Source organism: Anser brachyrhynchus (assembly GCF_964034855.1).
Source record: "Anser brachyrhynchus genome assembly, chromosome: 2".
NCBI lineage: Eukaryota > Metazoa > Chordata > Aves > Anseriformes > Anatidae > Anser > Anser brachyrhynchus.
The window spans coordinates 132355918-132378057 of record NC_137695.1 but is presented as its reverse complement, the minus strand read 5'-3'; the positions used below and the strand labels follow the sequence as shown (position 1 = coordinate 132378057).

General features: G+C 35.1%; 1 long non-coding RNA gene across 2 annotated transcripts in view; it reads left to right on the top strand.

The window, feature by feature from the left end:
* The window catches only part of LOC308189215, a 48560-nt gene extending 37935 nt beyond the window's left edge, over window positions 1-10625 (top strand). Inside the window, exons 3-4 of one of the 2 annotated variants that reach the window (XR_013946144.1) lie at window positions 9726-10202; window positions 10476-10625. This is a non-coding gene — a long non-coding RNA (uncharacterized lncRNA). Of the gene's footprint in view, window positions 1-9725; window positions 10326-10475 lie in introns of those variants that run through there. The other variant, XR_013946145.1, reaches the window with a different exon arrangement.
* The last annotated feature ends 11515 nt before the right edge of the window (window positions 10626-22140 follow it).

Genomic DNA, 22140 nt, shown 5'->3' with positions numbered 1-22140 from the left:
AATAGTGTCATGTTTACTGGTATAGGAAAAAAATAAAATTAAATATATAGAGATGTATGTGTGGAAGGGTGCTTTGTGACTAGAAAAAAAAAAAAAAGTAGTTGTAGTAGTTGTAACTCAGGGAATAATGATGAAGTGGGAAACTGACTAGATGAACTATCAGACCTTTCATGAAAAGCCTTGTAAGACTAGAAGAAGCAATGGGAATAAAATGGCTATTATTCTCAAGATTCCCCACAAATATTCAGCTCTCCTAAATATATATATACATTTTTAAATCTACAAACAAAACTGGGAAAAGCCCCCGAAAGTATTGCAGAATAGCTCCAAGAAAGAGAATTATCTCAATAAAACATGGACATCCTGAATTCTAATTTCTTAATCATGAAACTGGAATTAGGTAGCAATGACTGTTGGCAAACCTTCTCTAGAGATAAATTTATTTGTGTGGATCACAAATCTCAACAAAAAGTGTTACTCAAAAGCAGTTTGGAAAATTACTATTCATACAATTCCTGAAAATATTCTCTATTATTTTTGTGGGCTTGAAATAAACTTTAAAGGGCATTTGTTGTTGTTGTTGTTGTTGTTTTTCATTTTGGTAAAGCATATTATTATATTTTAAAATATTAATATATTAAAATATAGCAATATTTTAAAATATTATTAATTAAAGTTTAGAAGCTAAGCTGCAATTTAGCTAATAGAAGGCAGGACTAAGGAATCAGGAGAAAAAAAAAGAAGAAAAAATACAGTTACAATAAAAAAACACAACAACAAGTAAAACAAGAAAAAATACAATAACAAATGCAACAAATAAAACAGAAGAAATGACTTTTTTTTTTCAAAATTTATTATTTAATCCAAAATGGTATATCTTTTTTACACACTTAATATGTATTTCTGTTCCTCAGATAATATAATTTAACTGTAAATAATATTTGGAGAGATCCTGGCACTGCTTTTTATCACTCCTAATCATTTTAATTAGTGTTTTGAAGTGTTCCTTTTAATTAGGAAACCCCGATACAATTTCTTTCTTTCTTAGATATAAACATATTGAAGTTCAAAAACTAGTCTAATATATGATCCATGCTTATTAGCTGTCATTGTCTATAAAGACAATCAAGAAAACTCATTCAAATTAATCAAAAATGTACATTTTAAAAGGGTTAATTAGAATACATTAAACATTTATGGAGACTCTTTTCTTCCTAAGGAAAGTATTCTTTATTTAATTTAACTCACTTCTTTTCCAGGTGAGTTAGAACCCTTTCAATTTAACTCACTTTTGATTTTGAATGTCTATACAGGGAGCCAGTAGTGTTTAACTAGTCCTCTGGAAATCAAACTTATTAACTGATTTAGATTAATTTCTCTAAACATCTCTTTGTAGATAAAACCTAAAGGGAAATATCTTGACAACTGGATGTTGAATTCAAGATGAATAAAGAAAGGTGAAAGGGTTAATAGCTTTGTGAAGATTTAGGTTCTGTTCTACAATTTTGTGGAGTGCTTTCATGCATCTGTGTTTCTATGTAGTGCTAATGAAGGAATGGACATGTATTTTGTTCCAAAAATAATTTATTTAAATTGATTTATTCCTCAATTCTGTCTCAGTCTCTCACATAATATGTCACAGACATTTATATAACCAGGTAGAGGCCTCTTTTCCGGTTTGCCTTTTGAATATTTTGAGATTGTATGAGCCCTAGGTGAAAACAGTGTCATTTTACCACAGATCCTGAGCATTAACAATTCTCTATGAGTCTCTATTTTTAGCTGTTTTGATTAAATATATAATTGTCATCCTAATGTAATGGCAATAAAAACACAGTATGACCAGGCTTTTTTTTTTTTTTTTTTTTTTTTCATATATAAACAAAAAGAGGAGGGGGAAATTCACAAGCAATACATAACATAATTTGAATTCCACCTACTCAATCATTTAATACATAGGACAAGATTTCTCAAATGTGCTTTTCTAGACTATTTGGCTGTTGAGAAGAATATTTACATGTGTGTGAATGCAGACCGAAGGAGTACTGCAATCAGTTCAAAATATAAAAGGCTACTTTATCGGATGCTCATATCTAATACTCTGCATTTCTGTTGCAGAAGATCATGATTGTTTTTGTAACCACTGAATGAGAGTATAACTTCATCTTTCTTGTCACACCCCAGTTCTCTGTTGAAAAGGATGGGTTAAATGTTAGACTTCGAGAAGGGAAGTTCATGAACCATGTTTTCAGGACAACTTATTTATTTACATTTGTATGGTGACAGTATATTGGACTGCCCCTGCTATTATTTATGACTTGCAAAAAAAAGGAGGAAAAATTTGGAAGTTTCTGTGCTCTCATAGCTAAGATTTTTCACATGTGAAATAACATAAAGTCCAACTTCAGAGCATGGAATTGTGATAACATTCTGCAAACGTGCTCTGAGAAATGAGAGACTGATGACTTTTTTTCAAATGAGTGTTAATCACCGACTCTGCTGACTGACATCACTAGAAGATAGCAAAAAACACTGGGCTACAAAAATAATTTCCTTTACATTTCATATGAGATTTGCTACTGGTAATGACTATAAATGCATTAAAAAAAAAAAAAAATGATTTGTAACCCACAGATGTCCAGCAATTTTTTTTTGCTCTTTAATTCATCATGACTTCATGAACATTGAACTAGACCTCTTCTACAGCTCATTAATTGTATTAACATTCCACTTTATTACCTGGGATAATAAATTAGTTTTGTAAAGTTAGCCTATTTTTACCATTGCATTTTCAAATTCACAGGTTTTGGCCATGTTTGCAGCATTTCAGTTATTGATTCACATATGCTGAAAAATTTTCTGAGTTTCCATCATGCTTTAGTCAAGGTAATGGCAAAGAAATAATTCTGGACCTAGTTTTGTAATGAATCACTGGACCATCTGCCACCTTGGTTGTTAGATTTATCCTCCCTTTTTTAGCTTACTGATCATATGTGTTACTAGCAGTTTCCTTAAAACATATGGTAAACCTGACAGGAACAATTTTTCAGCAAGTGATTTTATTTTTATTTCTTAAAGCTTGATCAAGGTACCACTTGCTTCAGTAACCACTATTTCAGAGTACAGAAATCGCATTTTGCAACTATTCTTACACTTATAATGAATGCAAACATTGAGATATTATCTGCTAAAGTGATCTCATTAATTTTTAAGTAGTGTTATCTTAGAATTAACATAGGTTAATTTAATACACCTTCCTCTGATACTCATAGAGCAAAAAGTTTTTAATAGGGGTTATCCTTTATTATAATTCACACATTATAAAATGTACATTGAATTGTCTCTTTAGGGTACAGCTGTCTCCTCTAGTTCTAGGTATTAAGCATAATGTATCAACTTCATAGATAACGAGCTGCAGTACAGTAGGTTCATTATGCATAACTAACAGGCATAGACCACTTCATACCTTTAGGTACTGCACCCAGTAGATAGAAAGAGATGAGCCCAGTTCCGGCAGCACAGCATATGCAATGTCCAAGGTACTTCATGTATTTACTTCTACTAGTACTTCAGCCACATCCCTATGAACCTTCCCCCAAATAGGCTTAAAAATAGAATTGGGCTCATATTTTGTAATTTGATGCAAAACTTCGTGTGCATTTTTTAGTACTTTTATAAATTTTACAAGTATTTATGTCTGTAATTAAATCAAACTAAGATTATGAAATGAACATAGGTTTTACACAAGATACATTTCTCCACGTTTATTAGAAATAAAAGTCACTTGGAAAATTATTTTAGCTTTATGCTAATGTTATTATATTGAACACCTGTCAGAAATAATATACTTGCACCTTACTCTACAAGAAATTACTTGTACCTTCAAGTCTGATATTATACTTGCTTTGTGACCTTGGACAGTTTATCACTTTGTTGAGGAACAACAATATGAGTGCAGCAATGCTCACCTGCTGTAACTCAGCAGAACAAATGTTGCTATGACTAAACTGCACTGAACACTCAACACGTATCTTTATAGAATCATAGGATCCTAGAATAACAGAATGGCTTGGGTTAGAAGGGACCCTTCAGGATCATCTAGTCCCAACCCCCCCTACCATGGGCAGGGACACCTTTCCCTGGACCAGGCTGCTTGCATGTAGATTTCATTATTGGCTTGAAAATAGGAAAGCAAGAAAATAGATGAATAATAGATATACTGCATGCAATAGCATTCAAAGTGCAAAGAACAGGGACAGTGTGTAACCTAACAGTAGAAGACTATCGAGACTATCTACTCTTATATGTCACTTTTTAAATAGTAATGAGATCCTTGTAAGAATTGCCATCAGTTCAAGGGCCATCTCCACCCTCTGCACCTTTTTATGTTGAAAGATATAGAATTCCTGAAAATCTGACATAATACTGAAATCAAAACTAATGTATATTTCAGTCTCTATCCATCAGCATTCTCTGAAAACCGGTACCTTTTATAGATCTTTGCTATTGTGTTACAAACATATTCTTAGTCCTGCATTTTTAGTCAGTAGCCAGTTACCTCTACAAAATCTACCCTAGTTTGTAGGAAGAAAGCAGAAGATACAGTACTATTTTGAGATAATAATAATAATAATAATAATATAAATATAAATTGCAAGCACATATTGGAGTTTTGGGAACAATAACAAAAAATAATAATAATAACAATAAAAACCACGTTCATATGACTATTTTCCAGTCTCTTTCTTAATGCTTCTATTCTGAATTTTTATGAACTGATGGAGGTGACTTCATCAAGAGAAAAAAGCAAAATTCTAAACTTTACAGAAATTTTTCTTCAGTTCTTAGTATATGCTCTGTATGATCTAAATGACTTAGGCAATTAAAAGTTTAACTGTTTATTTAATTTGATAGACATTTTCAATTGGAATAATACTGGTGCGTAGAGAGAAAGTAGACCTGGAGATTTTGTTGTATGACCTCTTAACAACACGTTTTGCTTTGCAGAGTTGTAAGCTGCATGTTGCTCTGAGACTTGTGAGGAAACTTATTAATTATCAATCAGTGGGCCTTCTGAAAATCATGTCTATTTTAAAATGTATCATGTTGGGTATCTGAAACAGAGAAGAAAAGAAAAATGACAAGTCTCAGTGGTCCAGGTGGAAAACTATCTGTTGTAAACTATTAGCAGAAAATTAAGTCAAAATCTCATATTCTAGCCATTAGGTATTGCTACTAAAACTTAGTATCAGAAAGTATATAGGCAAATACAGCATTCATTGAATAATTTTCAAAAACAGGAAAAAAAATAATCTTAATTTAATAAACTGTGTAAATGGTTATGCATAATGGTAATTATAGTGTTTTTATTCAGCTTTGTCAATAACACAGGTACTGTGACTGATCAGTTCACACTAAGTTTTCTGATTTCATCTATACATAGCCATGTTTACTAGAACGCTAAAGCAACTTGAAAAATACTTCTGTTTTTATGCATAATATTCTGCAAATTAGCTTGAATACTTCATGACTTGTCATTTCTAAAAAAAAAATGGAAATTATATATGCATATAATTTGAACATATCATTGCAAATATTGATCATATGTTAGTGTATTACATTTTCCCTTGAACACTGTTAAACATTAAAGCAATATATTTATTGTTTTATATATTAAAATCATAAAAATAAAAACATGGATTTACTCACTAATATTTTATTTCAAATAAAATGTAGCTAAATGATAATCAAAACAACGTTTATAAATCATTTAGCACCATCATGTAGAAACACCAGTTTGTGCAACAGACCAGTCTGGCACAGTAGTACATTAAACTTAAAGATTACAATTGTTTGGGGAGCACTTCAACTACTCGTGGTCTTTCAGTTTACAGCTATCATTATTATAGGGGAAAGCTATATTTAGCTAGATATCTTTCTATTATTCTGTCAAAAAAAAAAAAAAAAACTAAGAGAGAAGAATTCTCGTGGATTGTAACCATGAACACTGACTGGCTTGACAACTCTAGTCCTGAAGGGCTAGAACACTGAAAATAAAAATATGTATTATTAGTTGGAGCAGCATCTTTTTTTTTTCTTTTTCTGACTTTGACAATCTTCAACAAAGTATCCTTTATAAATGTTATTATCCAATTTAATGTTTTATAAGTAAAATGTTTATGTATGTTTTGTTACTTTTTACTACATAGTTTTATTAAACACTAAACCCCAAAAAACTTACATATTTCTTCCATGTTTATGAGAAATCGACCTTATTTTGCATTTTTGTTATTAATACCCTTATTCCTCATTTTATATCCTTCATTTATTTTGCCAGCTTCACAGTCCTTCCTTCCAGAGATACTGATAACAACTTCATGGCCCAGGGCTGCAGACTATCCAAGGTCTTTGCCTGTGCAACATGACTGGACATAGCGTGAAAACATTATTGAATAATGGTGAAAAAGTTCACTTGGTCTTGTAAATGTAGCTCACATATCCAGCATAATCCCAAACCCTGTCTAATATAAATAACTTTTTGTAAGCCTGAAAATTTGTCTTCCAACGATCCCCCTGCACACTTTAGTGTCATTCCACCTACTAAGACACATCCCTGTAACCATTATATGACTAATTACGCAAACCTTGTTCTAAGGAAACCTCACCACCTACATATTAAAGAGTGAAAATTGTGTTCTTTCCCCACACTTCTAATCTACTTTCATTGACTATGGTCAAGGAAATGGTAATCAAACCATTGATGGCTTGAATGTTGTGCTTAAAGAGAAGAAAGTGTTTATGCTAAACACTTTTTTTCTTTCTTTCTTTCCCAAAGATGTTTATGCAAGGAAAATATTTTAATTTCCAACTCTCCAATTTCTCTTTGTTATGGTAGATCACCTTTCTCTCGGGTTACATAATAATTAAAGTGTGAAATGTGAAACGATAAATACAAGCTCTGTTAAAGGAGGTTAAAAGCTACAGATTCTATGAGAAAGCATGATCTCTGCAGCGTTGTGATGTGCTAGGTACTTTCAGCATGCTTATAAAGAAAGTATTTGGTTTGAAAAGAAAGCAATGTCACAGCAAGCTTTTAGAGTTTTTCTATCATCATAAATTAGTTTTTTTTTCCTAACTCTTGCCATGTATTTTTTTGCTATTCTTTTCTCAGCATCAAACTGCTTCAAAATCATTCCAAAACTAATTCAAGTGATTTTTTCAACTTTTGAAGAATATAAATCTTTCATCAGCTTTCAACTTCACTGAAACTGCATCAACTAATGCTAAACAAAACAAATAATATAAATGGTATTTTCTAATCTTTAAGTTTTGAATACTCAGCTATTATCAATATAATTTATTCAATGAATATACAGAGTAATTTTAAACATTAAGCTTTACAAAAATCCATATTTTAAAGAATATTAGAGCCTTTAGGTTTTTGTCCTAGATAGCTTAATTACATGCCTCAAGCAAGATGGGATAAATCAGGTCAAGGACTCCTAACTTTTCACTCCTACCAGTTAAAAGTTTTTAATGGATTTCATTGGATGAGTTAATATCTCATATAAGTCATAGACAATTGATATAAGCAACATATAAACAATCTATATGAACAATAAAATTATAATTTTTCAAGTGAAGGACTGGGATTTCTGAGCTGAAAGCCTACAATATTTTATATAAGACTTTTGCATATCCTTAAAAAAATGAATATTCAGCAGTTCTCTAACTTTCTTGTTGGTTGTGAATTAAAATAAAATTTAAATGTACTTACAGGCAAAATTTCTGTTATGAGGGAAATAAAAATGTTATCTACAAGGAGGATGGAAGGAAGGAAGGAAGGAAGGAAGGAAGGAAGGAAGGAAGGAAGGAAGGAAGGAAGGAAGGGAGGGAGGGAGGGAGGGAGGGAGGAAAATCCAGTGTGGCACCAAGCATTAGAAATTTGTATTTGTGTTCCCTGCAAAGAATTTAGAGAATGTGATTTTTAGGTATCCTAACTGCACTACTAGTAGAAGCCATTAAACATATGTGCTTGCTGAATAGAGAAGCGAATTGGACAGGTTTTATTTTAGGGAATGGATCTGTAGCAGTTGTTTCATGACAGGAAAAGAAAATAAGACTCCAAAATCATTGAAGGGTAAGAAATCACAATTAAAAGCTGATGGATTGATGCTTTAATATCTTTTGCATCAAAGGATATCTAGGGAACATATTTCAGTTAATCATCATGGTCAGCCATTGTGATGTCGGACAGAACTTTTTAGCAAGAAATAAGTCATATAAAGAAGAGTGATGTTAGAAAGAGAGACATATGTCTTTCTACATGGCCTGTCTTGAGTACTGTGGAGGCCTACAAAAAGAGGTAAATAGTACATTAGGGAAATAATGAAAAATCGAATAAAAGTATCAATTCATACCATTCATGACTGAGAACAGCTATAAATGCTTACAAAAGACATCTCTTAAGATATTTTTAAAAGTATGATAAACCTTCTAACAGTAATGTAGCACCATTCAGTTCACTTCATAGCCCCTCCTGATAGGTAGGTAGTCAAGTTTTTTTTTGCTTCCGCTCTAGGTGGAAGATCTTCAGCTAAGTCTCTAGGCCTTCCGCTTTTCAGCTCCTATAGCCAATCACCCTTTCAAAACCTTCTAGATGGTACCATCTAATTTATTTTTTTTTTCCAAAAATCCTTATATTCTGTATTTTAGGAGAAAGAAAAGAATCTCCTTTAATCCATTGAAAGCTATCTTAAGAGAGGCTGTTTCCCTAACATTCTGACAGTTATCTTTTGCATGTACCTAAAGAGTAAGCAATTTTTTGTCTTCTAGAAGAACGAAACACCCTTCCCTTTGATGAATGCTTAACATTACTCAGTAAGGAGCATATCTTTCGTTCTTATCTTACACTATGATTACAATAGGTTTTACATTTAAAACACAGAACAAACATCTAAACAGTTTAATTTTCTGTTGCGTATAACTCGCTTTTGACTGGGAATAGGTACAGTGGCAATTAATTGCTTTGGATTAGTAACTGCAAGAAGTTTCATCAAGTTCTTTTAAATAAACAGAACCTACAGTGTTTTCAGCATGGATCCTAAACATTTCTGTAAGTTTAGTAAATGTTTCATCATTGCCATTATCTATCTAATAAAGAAGGTGTTCTCAGTCTAAAAACAGAACAGAACACAGAACAGTCAATTTTTATCTTATTCTTTAAAGGAAGAAGTATTAGGCTTTAATCTGCCTTGCAGATTTCTATTCAAATCTTCTAAGTTCACAAATTCCACTATATGAGTTTCAGTTCATTAAATTTTCCAAATCTTGAATTAACTTTTGATATGTTGACTGTTTTTCTCTTTTTCTCTTCCTCTGTTTTGGATTTCTTTATGCAATTAAAACTGGGTAAGTTTAAAGTGTATTAATAGAAATTTTATTGCGCAAAATATCGCACTTTAGGTAAGCTTCTAATTTACATATTATAGTCAGATACTAGAAAAATATATACTTTACACAGGAAGGGAGAAATGTTCAGCATACACTCATATTAAACTCCTAACTCTATTCTTTAGACAGAAACATTAGATATCACATAGCCATGTATGAAATAGGTCTACTCGGTGTGTAAACTTAACTAAATATACAACTGTTTGACTGACTGGATCTAAACTAAATGTTATAATAGACACAGCACTTTTTAAATTTTATATTTTATGCAGGAGCTTTTGTGGAAAAGTGTGTGATGTCCTGGTAGGCACCAAGCTGCACAAGAGACAGCAGCATGCCTTGGGAGCAGTGAAGGCCGACAATATCCTGGGTTATATGAGCACAGTTAAGGGAAATTATTATCTCCACTTACTCTGCAATCATTAGGACACTGCATTCAGTATTGAGCCCCCAAGACAGGAAAAGCACTGATAAACTGTGGTGAGTTCAACAGAGGCCCCTCAGGATACTCAGGGCACTGGAGCACTTACCTCTTGAGGAAAGGGTGCGGAGCTGGACTTATTCACCATGGAGAAGAGATGGCTTCAGGGCCATCCTCAACACCTGCAGGAAAGTGTCTGAGGAGTTGGAGCCAGTCTCTTCACATCAGTGCATAATGAGAGGATGAGGTACTACATGTAGAAACTGAAAAAGGAGATATTCAGACTGGAGATAAGGAGACCCAAGGGGGACAGCCCGCAGAGCTTTTTGTAAGTATCATTTTACTATATACTATTGCTCATCAGGAAATGTTTATTGGATCAAAATTCATTATTCCCATGTTCCTATTCTGTTACATGTTTATATTTGAGTCCAAACTGAAATCTAATAGAGCTTTTATCTTACAGTTATGATGCTTTAACACTTTTTTAATCTTATGAAATGGCATAAAATTTTCAAATCATAGTTTTCAAAGTTACATATTCCACATTCCAATACAGTTTTTAAACAAATTTACTGGAAACACACCTTTTCATTTACAGTATTCCTCAGTTAAGTCAACACAAATGTTGCATCTGACCTCAGTGTGAAACAGGACTCTCTTCTCCACAGAAATATGACCACAAATTTTAGACGTCAAGTGAAGTCAAGCTCTACACTTAAGAACCTACCAAGTATTACACTAATACTTGCCAAACCAACCAACCGCTCTTAAATTAAAAGTGATTTCTGTTTTGTTTTGTTTTGTTTTTTAACGTGTATTTCCTGTAGGTTTTAAACCTATAAATTTCCGGTGAGATTTTGAAGCTTTTGTAGAATTGAAAGTGAATAGCTATGCGTTTGAATGGTACATTAATCTGCTGACCCTCAACTTTATTTTGCATATTAAGTAAATCACTTCTCTAATCAAAAGTACTCTCTTGCTGAGCAACCTGACTGGTGAATTTCTGTTCCCTACTGAGAATCTGTTATAATAAGAAGGGATTATTAAATTTTGATAAGCATCAGATTATACTCATTTTATCCACCAACTGACATTTCTGTTAATTGACGATAAATGTGCTAGTCTGATACCTCCCCAAAACATAGAATGTATTAAAAGTCTCAACACAAGCTGAAGACTTAATTAATATTCATTGTTTTTCCTGGAAGCTACTGGTTGCCTAAACCAGAGGCTTGTAGATAAAGCTGAAATTGCAGACTTTACAGTATCATTATTTGGCACATTTTGTTTGAATTAAATAGAAGTGATATATCTGAAGTTATTAGCAAAATGTTAATGTAATGACTTTAGTCATTACAGACCTTTTTATGATAAACTATGCTGGCAACTGCCCCCTTTTCTAGTAGTAATGATTAGGATTGATTTAAGAAAAAAAAAAAAAAAAAAAAAAGGACATCTTTCTTTTTTGATTACTTTCATCAAGCTGAAACCTTTAGGCAATAATGACTGCAAATGAGAGTTTATTTTTTTGTGATGCCATTTCCCCCAATGCTTCACTGTCATGCTCTAAAACGGTTATGTTTTGTCATGAAACGTTTTTATTCTATAAGTTTTAAATTACCTAAAATGCAGACTTCTTTAAAATGCATTATAACTTATGGTTTTAGCAATCAGCTGCTTAGCTTATTTCTTTAGATAATAAAGGAATAATAAAGGATAAGGAATCCAGGAACTGCAGCTTTTAGATTATAATTACAAAAATGTAACTGAAAGGAGACTTCCTGCTTTTCAAGGATACACAAACGGATAATCTCCGATACCCCTTTTTGGTAAGAATATGTCAGATCACATCAAATGTACACCACTAACACTTTTTTGCCGAACTGCAATTGTCATAAAGATAGTGTTGATTTAGACAAAGGAGAAAGAGGTAGAAGAAAGTCTATGCCAAATTTAATAAGTTTATTGGGTCACTGATATGAATACAAGTATATTACTGGCCTTATTTGACCAACTACTCTCTGGAATATGCATTTTTATGTAATCATTTTTGTCTGCATTAACAATTCAATTAGAATAGAGTCCAACAGAAATATAATTAATAATTCAAAACAGATTGAAATTTGTGAAAGGTACCCTGAATTTCCATTGTAGATGATTGACAGGCATAGTATGTATGTTAAGGATTTAGAATTGTATTACATTTTCTTTTCCATATGCTGAACAAATGAAAATGCTACCCAATATTTTACAGTAATAATTTTCAGACAAATCAAACAATATGATATAAAATGAGCTGGAAATCTCAGCTACCACTTTCTTTGCTAATTTGACTGTTACGGTATAAAACAATTGGCAGCAAATTAATTAAAGTCAATGACAATGAATTTTAAAATCATAATGACTCATTTTCAATGGCCCAGGTGTTCTGTAAACCCTTTGTTGCATAGCGTGATAGATATCAACACAAAAGTTCTTATTACTTGAAAATTCAGAAATCCACTAACACAGACTATGACTTTCATTTCATTAGAAGTGTTTTAATCTGACTTTATCCTTTGAGATACTTTTCTTCAGATATTTCCCCTGGAAATTTTGTTAAGCATGGCTTGGCTGACAAATCAGAAGGAGAAAGGAATGTGTATTCAAAGGTACAGGAACTTAGGTCAGGTGAGGAGCAGAGTCCAGCCCAGGACTGCTACTGCCTAGCTGCTTGTGCTAAGCAGAGTACAGTACTTGAGGACATAGGGATCTCTGCTCAGGCTGTGGGGATGACAGCTGCTTCATTCCCTTTTGCAGGTTCAACCAGTAGCAAAGCTGAGCACATTTACCAGAGATGCACTAACACACACACACAAAGACAGAGACAGGACATTTACACGACCATTCACACAGGCTGCCCAGCCAAGGGCTGCCTTCAGCAAGACTCATGTAAAACAGATACAGACAGCTAAGACCCCTTCCTTCTCTCCATCTGGTAGAGATCAAAGTTCCCTAATGCAGGCACACACACAGCACTCTCTAGGTTCACAATCACACACACATCTGTGGATCATCTGAGTACCGACACAGCCCTTCCATCATCTGTCCAGGACCCCTGTCCAGATCCTGGTCACTCACACCCACTTCACAGGTTGCCTGCTTGCTGGCTAGTCCAGCTTGCTGCAAACACGCACACACTCACACTCTCAACCCTCAGGCACACCACATTTGCAAGTCCCCTTGTGCATTATAGCATGGACCCTCAGCCAGCCTGATACCCCAGCTCAGACACCAGGACCCCACGACCTGCCAGCTGGTCTAGCTTAAAATCTGCTAGCGAATACACACACATCAGGTTTGGGGCAGATACAAACACTCAGCCCCACCAGCAGCTGGCACCAGTCATGAGCTGTGACCCACAGCACTGCTCCAGCTGCTGTAGCAGAGCCCACACTTGCCTTACTCAATGCCAGTCACCACTCCCCAGTAGCTGATTTGTGTAACACACCACTCCCACCTCTGTGGCAGGGTGTAGAAGACCCCACTTACTCCAGGAGCTGATGCTAGGATCCCACTTACTCCAGTAGCTGACACCACAGGCTAAGGGTCCATACACCCCTGTCTGACACCATTTGATGGCTCCCAGTTCACTCAAACCAGTCCCCCAGCAGCTGGCACTCTGGGCACAAAGTCTGTAGGATTCTTTCAGATCTGTAGAGCTATGCCCCTCCAAATGTTGAGGCCAGGACACCCACTTGCCCCAGCAGCTATCACCACAGTCTGCGGGGTGCCTACACCCCTGGCCTGACTCCAGTAGCTGACACCAGTTTCACTTGCACACGCACAGGTCTCACCAGTAACTGGTGCATAGTCCTTGCAGTACACATACATGCAGGAGAGGGAGTGCAAATTGAAATAGCTGAGAAAAGAATTAATGAGAAAAGATATAGGAAGGTAGAAGAGACTGCAATGATCAGGTTCAGGGCTTGGCCAGACAGCTGTATGCAACCAGTGTTTTTATACCCTTTTCTACCTCTCTCCCTACTGCTCCTCCCACTCCACCTCCACCCTGCACATCCCCATGGGTTTGCAGAGCTATGCACTTTCCTGCAACCTCCCATTCCACACCCCTGTTTCTCAGTCTTATCACCTGCAAAATACAGATTGTTCTTCCAGATTGTTCTTCCACCTGTAGTTTGATAGCCATCAAGTAGTGTGACTGGGAGTTTTTTTTCTTGTCTTTGTCTCCATTTTTGCTTTGTCAGGTCTGTGTCTCAGCATTTTGCTTATCATTCCACCTTTTTTTTTTTTTTTTCACCCATTCTGATCCTGAGATCCTCACTCAGACAACCTTGTTTGAGTCAACATTTCCACATTCTGTTTTCTGCCCATGTTTGTTTCCCATAACTTCATCCCTTTCTTTATTATCCCTTTGTTGAATTGAATTTTCTTGACCAAATACCCTTAAAGGAGCAGAAATTCTCCTTCTACATAACCTTACAGAATTTAAAACAGTGCAGAGAATACTCTGATCAAACCATCGCTGTCACAGTTTACTGCTACATTCTGTGCTGGTAGTTTTCCTATAGGAGATATTTAAGAGGAAGATGTCTTTTGCCACTAAAAAAAAATACATGCTAATATCATTACTGCTCATATTATTACTCACTGAAAATCACCAGTTCTTAAATCTTATAAACATAGGTTGTTTTGTTGTTATGGGAAAAACTCAGAACCCTTGGGGATTAGTACATGTTGTTTTTATTAATAGAGAAATGAGAGAAGAATACATTTTTAATACTGTCAATGTTTGCTTGAATTCTGAGTTTAGAACCAAAGACGTGTTGGAACATGAGTACTACGAAGCAAGGAATACAGATGCAAAGTTTCTGATTAAACTACTCCTTTTTTGCTGAAAGTAGACAAATCTGGTACATGCATAAATAAGCTTATGGGAATAAAAATGTTGTTTTTGCAGAGTTACATTGTTTAAAGGTAAGGAATGGGGTATCGAGATATGCTTGCAGTGATAAGAAAACTTAGCAGGTGACCTTGTAAAATGCAGACAAACAGACTCCTTAGAACAATTAGGTGAAGATCATGGTGTCAAGTCAAGTCAGATAAGTGAAGAAACATTACCACTTCAAACAGTAAAAAAGTCAAAAGAAATTTGAAATTTAACAGGCCAGTAACTGAAGGCCATGTATTGTCTGTGAAGCATCAGATAGGTTGTGAACCTGGATTACCCAGTCAATGGGGAAACAGGGGTGGGTCCCGGTCATCCAGAAATAAAGTATATAAACTGTACTGTGTGACTAGTAGGTGAGCTCCTGCTTGTGGGACGCCCACCATTGCAATCGCGAATAAATTACTACTTCACTGAGATCCTTGCCTGAGCCTAAGTTATTGGCTACAAAGTGTTTCTCACAAGCTGTTACATATACTGAAGTATATTGTTCAGCTACATGCATATAGAACCAGGCATATGGAAGAAAATAGTGTTATAAAAAAAGCTTGCATTTATTTGATAGAGCTTGCTATACATTATGTTTTGGTAACATATAATACTAGAGTCTGGCCTTTCACTGTCCTTCTTTGATGTTTTATTTAATTGTAATTGTCAATTAAATTTATAACAATGTAGATACCTCCCTTTACATGCTAACGGTATTTAGAAGCATATATGCATGCATACACCCCCCACACACACACACATACTCATACATATAAAATACCTTCTAAGCTACTTTTTATTACTATCTAATTATAACAACGTTTTTGGTATGAAATAGAATTTGGGTATTTTTAGTTGTAAGAATAGCAGCACTTGCTGGTCTAATGGCCGTATCCAACATCCTCCTTCACAGACAAAAAGTAGCCTGTGCTTTCCTACTGGGGCCTCCTGGGATATGTTAACTGGCTGTTAATGGTTGTAGGGTGTTTTTTTTTGTTGTTTTTTTTTTGTTTGTTTGTTTGTTTTTGACAGTAGCCCTTAAACACAGACTGTAATTTATAACATTGCAACAGTCTGCAGAAGCTCCTGCATTATGGAAATCCTTGTTCTAATGAACTTTAAAAGGAAATTCTGAAAAGCTTTAAGTGCCACTTACACTGACATCAATTATGTGTTTGATGAGCATCAGTGGTTTTCCAGAATCACAGAATCGTCTAGGTTGGAAGAGACCTCCAAGATCACCTAGTCCAACCTCTGACCTAACACTAACAAGTCCTCCAATAAACCATATCACTAAGTTCAACATCTAAACGACTCTTAAAGACCTCCAGGGATGGTGACTCAACCACTTCCCTGGGCAGCCCATTCCAATGCCTAACGACCCTTTCAGTAAAGAAGTTCTTCCTAACATCCAACCTAAACCTCCCTGGCGCAACTTTAGCCCATTCCCCCTCGTCCTGTCATCAGGCACGTGGGAGAATAGACCAACCCCCACCTCTCTACAGCCTCTTTTAAGGTACTTATAGAGAGCAATAAGGTCGTCCCTGAGACTCCTCCTCTTCAGGTTAAACAACCCCAGCTCCCTCAGCCGCTCCTCGTAAGACTTGTTCTCCAGACCCCTCACCAGCTTCGTTGCCCTTCTCTGGACACGCTCAAGCACCTCAATATCTTTCTTGTAGTGAGGGGCCCAAAACTGAACACAGTACTCGAGGTGCTGCCTCACCAGAGCCAAGTACAGGGGGACAGTCACTTCCCTAGACCTGCTGGCCACACTGCTTCTTATGCAAGCCAGGATGCTGTTGGCCTTCTTGGCCACCTGAGCACACTGCTGGCTCATATTCAGCCGACTATCAACCAGTACTCCCAGGTCCTTCTCTGCCAGGTAGCTTTCCAGCCACTCATCTCCCAGCCTGTAGCGCTGCTTGGGGTTGTTGCGCCCCAGGTGCAGGACCCAGCACTTGGCCTTGTTGAACTTCATGCAGTTGACCTCAGCCCATCGGTCCAGCCTATCCAGACCCTTCCAGTACAGATTGATTTGTTTGAAGCTTTCATAACAAAATTCTCAAGAAGAAAGGGATACTAAAAACATAAGTGAAACAAAGACCAAAATAGAAAAAAAAAAAAAGTTTACTACTGTTATTTCAGTATCAGCTGAACAATTTTTAGCTATCGTTATTCAGTACTGAAAGTTTGGTTAATGTAAATTAAGGTCAAGAATCCTCATTAATTTTCTTACCATCTATGCATGAAAGATATGAGATTATGTCAGTTTGTAATGAAATCTCACTTAGATTGCACATATATCATAAATACTGAGAGATAAAGCATCAGATTAATCGCAGAAGGCAAATTCTAAAACATTTTCAGACTAATTGTTATTTTTTCATAAGTTATTGTGTTGGATTTACTTGGCAAAGTTTTGGCGGTGGGGAAGCTGCGGGGTGGCCTCTATGAGGAGCAGCAGGGGCTGCCCTGTGCTGGACACAGCCGGTTCCAGCCAGCTCCAATGACCCCACCACAGGACACAGCTAAGCCTGGCAGCCAAGGTTGTGGCACCCCCTGGAAAATGTTTTTTAAAAAATGTAAAAAGTGCTGCCATGCAGCTGTGAGAGAGAAAAGTGAGAAAACAATGTGAGAGAAACAGCACTGCAGCCATGATGGTTGGTGACAAAGGAAAGAGAGGAGGTGCTCCGGGAGCCAGGACAGGATTCTCCTGCAGCCTGTGGAGAGAAAAATGGTGGAGCAAGGTGACTGTCTGCAGCTCATGGAGGACTACATTGGTGCAGACATCCACACCATGGCTTGTAGTGAACCCCACATCACAGCAGGTGGAGATGCCCTGAAAAAAAGCTGCAACCCATGGAAAGCCCAGGCAGGAGCAGAATCCTTGCAGGCACTGTGACTCCATGGACAGAAGCCCATGCTGGCACACTCCATTCCTGCAAGACTGCACCCATGCTAGAACAGTTCCTGAGGGAAGGACCCATGCTGGAGCAGTCTACATCCTGAAGGGAGGGACCCCATACTGGAGCTGGACCCCACAGCATCCATCTTCCCTAAATACTTTCACTTAAAGGCCTACTATCTTTTACAATAACAAACAAGTTAAACTGTTTCCTCATTAGCATAACTTCACTGTGAAATTTATTTGCAAGGCCTTGTTTTGAAGACTGCTAGTTTTAACAATAAAGTCTTACTTTAATGAGCGTGTTTTGTCCTTCGAATCATTGTTTCATCAAGATGCTGCTGTCAGACCTTTTCAAGAGGTTGATTGTGGTGTTCCTGTCTGTACAAATCACTGGAGCTAACTGTTATATTAATCCTGCACTGTGTGATTGGGCTTTTTATACTTAAAGAAACTCAAAACTAAGGACAGCTGCCAGAATTTAAACCAATCCTATTAAACAGAGCAGAACAAATTTATGTTTTAAAATTCTCCACAGTAACTTCAGTTCAAACAAGAAAATATCTCTGTGAAAAAAAAAAAAATAATCCAGCTAAGATTAGTAGGAATTTACATATTAAGGCTCATCTGAAATGATAAGCATAGGCTCTTCTGGAAAACTATGATCATGGGAATCCTGTGATACAGCCGTCAAAGGACCTTTTTCACATAAAGAGTCAGCTTCTGATTGATGGTAGTACACCAAATTGTTATGCTTTTTCAAATAATTACTGAAGAGTAAGATCTTTGACACTTTTATTAAGCATGGGTGGGGCTTTGAACATCCTGATCTAATGGAAGATATCCCTGCCCATGGCAGGGGATTGGAACTAGATGATCCTTAAGGTTCTTTCCAACCTAAAACATTATATGATTTTATGGGTCAATAAAAGACAACCTAGAAGCTGCTTATTAACACTAACATTCAACACAAAACTTGCAAAGCCTGTATTAACTTAAGGTACAAGATGGACACTCCAGAAGCTTCTTCCAGAGATGGCAGTGTGATAGCTCTTGCACTTCCAAAGTGTTGCTTGCTACATGTACAGGAGAGAAAACCTTGCCTATTTCACATGTTCTCTTGTACTGCTTTTCTTACCAGGTGGAGTTTGGCATCCACTGGGCAGATCTGGCTTGCAACAACACATTTTCCTTGGTGCTATAAAAGCACTTGGAAGCAACTGAAAGCAGTTAGACTTGTGACCGGTTTGCAGTTCTTTTTCTTCTTTTGGGCTACTCTGATTTTTAATATTCATATAATAATTGTTTAATACTTTGTTTATATTCTCACTGAAATTCAGATAATGAAGTTCACAGTTTGGCGGTATGACAACGTTTATCTTTTCAAAGATACTTAACTGTAAAGGAGGAACAGGGGGAGCAGTGACTCCTAGAAGACCCAGCATCATTGGATGCAGTGCAGCATGAGGCATGTGCTCCAGATTTTTATGTCTAAATCTTCCATATTATCAAGAGACCCTCCTTAGAGAAAACTGTCATCAAATCATAAGCATCTCTGAAACAAACAAACAAATAAAAACAAAACAAAACAAAATGCATAATAAAATAAATAAAATAAAATAAAATAAAATAATAAAATAAAATAAAACAAAACAAAACAAAATAAAATAAAATAAAATAAAATAAAATAAAATAAAATAAAATAAATAAAATAAAATAAAATAAAATAAAATAAAATAAAATAAATAAAATAAAATAAAATAAAATAAAATAAAATAAAATAATGAAATAAAAAGAAACAGGTGAATGTTTACCTTAAAATGTTAACAAATGTATTTAAACCAAACTTTTAGAGCTTTTTAACAGTGAAATCTGCTTGACTATCTTGGTGGCTATCTTGCCTAACAGATTTTGTGCTGCAAAATGTTCACAGGAAAAAGAAATCACTTTTTTTCTTACTTCTTTTCCTCCTTAAAATATCATTTGCATGTTCTTTCAAATAACTCATTCTAGGCATTTTGTCAGTTTTGTAACTGCTTCCATCCATTTTATAATTTCATGCATGACATTTTCCATTACCTTTTAGTAGCCAGTGGCAGTTATTTAGAGAGTTTTCCACTTCAAAATATTTCTGTGGAAACTAGAATTAGTCATTAAAATGAGGCAGACCTTTTGTTCTTGCACAGGACTGAAGTCACTGGAATGTAAAATTACATGTTGGAATCTAGAATCTGTGTGTGCGTGAGCATGTGTGTACACATTTATGAATTTTGGTGGTGATAACATTAAAACCATTAAGATCAGGGTTTAGGTAATGACTAGTTCTATACTCAGACTGACAAAGCTGCTACAGTCCTTCTGTATATTAAAACCAATGTCATCAAGAAATTTATGTATGGCAGTACCAAGTAAATCTATTTTCATTTGCTGGGTGCAACAACATTTGTTATCTACAGTAACTCTGAAGAACAAACAATGAATATGGGTACTTGGGTGAGCAAGACAAGAACTAAAATTCAAATGTTCTGTGCAGAAAGCAAAAAGTAATACAGCAAAGGATACTGGGGAAGTGAAATCCCAATATTGGTGAATATGAGAATAATTTCAAACTTGAATGCAATTAATATGTATATATATTTACTTTTCCAAATACAGGACCCATGAAATATAACATTTTATTTATCTTTCGGGAGCCAATAGAACACCTTAAATAGGATGACTGCCAGATGTCTTTTGTGAATAGAGAAGGATCAATAATTCTTAGACTGAAGAAACTTGAGAAATCTGAACTTTTAGTTGAAGTGCAAAGTTTCCTTTTATTTTGCAGTTGTTTAAGCCAAGTTTCTAACAAATCTCACTCTGGAATGAATGCTCAACATTTCCCTGTTTAAGTCACAATACAGAGAACTGAATACTGAACTGACACTCTGAATGCTCAGAATGAACATGTAAAAATAACTTAAAACTAGGTTTTTACATTGGCTTTACATTACGTTTATTCAAACCTTAACTTGCTTAAGTTAAAGCCAAGCACTCTGAGATACAAAAGACACTTTAGTCTTTTGGTAACTTTTCTAGACACCCTCTCTAGAAGTTTCTTATATAAAATTATCATTATGCTGGAGAAAAAGTCTACAGCTGTGAAGACAAAGATTCACATTACAGATTAAAATATTGAATTATCATAAAAAAGTAACAGTAAAGGTTTCTGAAGTAGTACCTGAACTACCTTTAGCTCAAGAAAAGGTATCTGAAGGTTTCTGATTAAAAGTTTTTTTAAAGGGAATATTAGATAGTCCACAACTGCACTTTTTCACAAGAACATTACTCCACAAGTGTCTGTTTAATTCAATGAAAAAAATATAATTATTTGGAGTAAAAGAGATGCAAAGCGGAATAAATGTCAAATCAGTTTTGTTCTGTGACAATTAGAGTTGCCTCACTGCCTTGTGAAATATATAGTTTGGATTCTTTATGGTTTTGTCTTCAGTTTGTGATGATGCTGAGTTCTTGTATCAGATATCAGATGTAAGATCAGTAAGATGAGTGCTTTTAAAGAATTGTAGAGATCTATGTGATAAAGAATTGGTTTTCTAAATGCACCACATATTAAAAATACTGTCTGAAGTATTAAAAAATAGAATATTTTTTTAAAAGCCCATAATGAATCCAAAAAAGTAATCAAAAAATATAGTCTTAAATTCAAATATTGGTTTCATATTTAAATGATAAAGTGTTTATACTGTTCAGAAGACATTGTATAAATATCTAATTAAGTTAATTAATAGTGTCTCCTAATTTAGTGAAATTGATCATAAGGTTAGAGTTTGACACTTGCTAAGGAATTTGAAATATCAGATCTCCAGTTTCAATACAGTTGGAGAACTGAGGGTTGCCTAGTATGTTTCGTGTAGTTCTAGCACACTATTCTCTCATTAAAAGCAAACAGTGAAATCCCACAAGACATTTACCACTAATTTGTAACCACTGTATTATTTTATCCAGATTGTGAAAGCACTTTTATTTCCCCCCTCCCCTGAAACCAAAAACATCTGAGATCCTCAAATATAATAAGGAAAGAAATTATGTTCAAGTATAATCCAAATGTTTTCACAGTCTCAAGGAGAAGCCTCTCTCCCTTCAAAAAGAAATTAAAATAAAATTAATGTTATTCTTTTCATAGGACAAAAAATCTATTTTCTTTGTGCAAAATTTTTATCTCCAACTGTGAAAAATCAGGTTCTTTGATTTCAAAGAATATTATACCTGCTCATTGATGTATCAGTAGAGTTTTTATTTGGAACTCAACCATATATTTCTATTCTTTTGATAGCAAAATTCAAGATAAGATTTGTACTAAAGGAAATATTTTTAAATTACAAATGATTGAAAATAATACAGATACAAAGATGAAGATTGCTA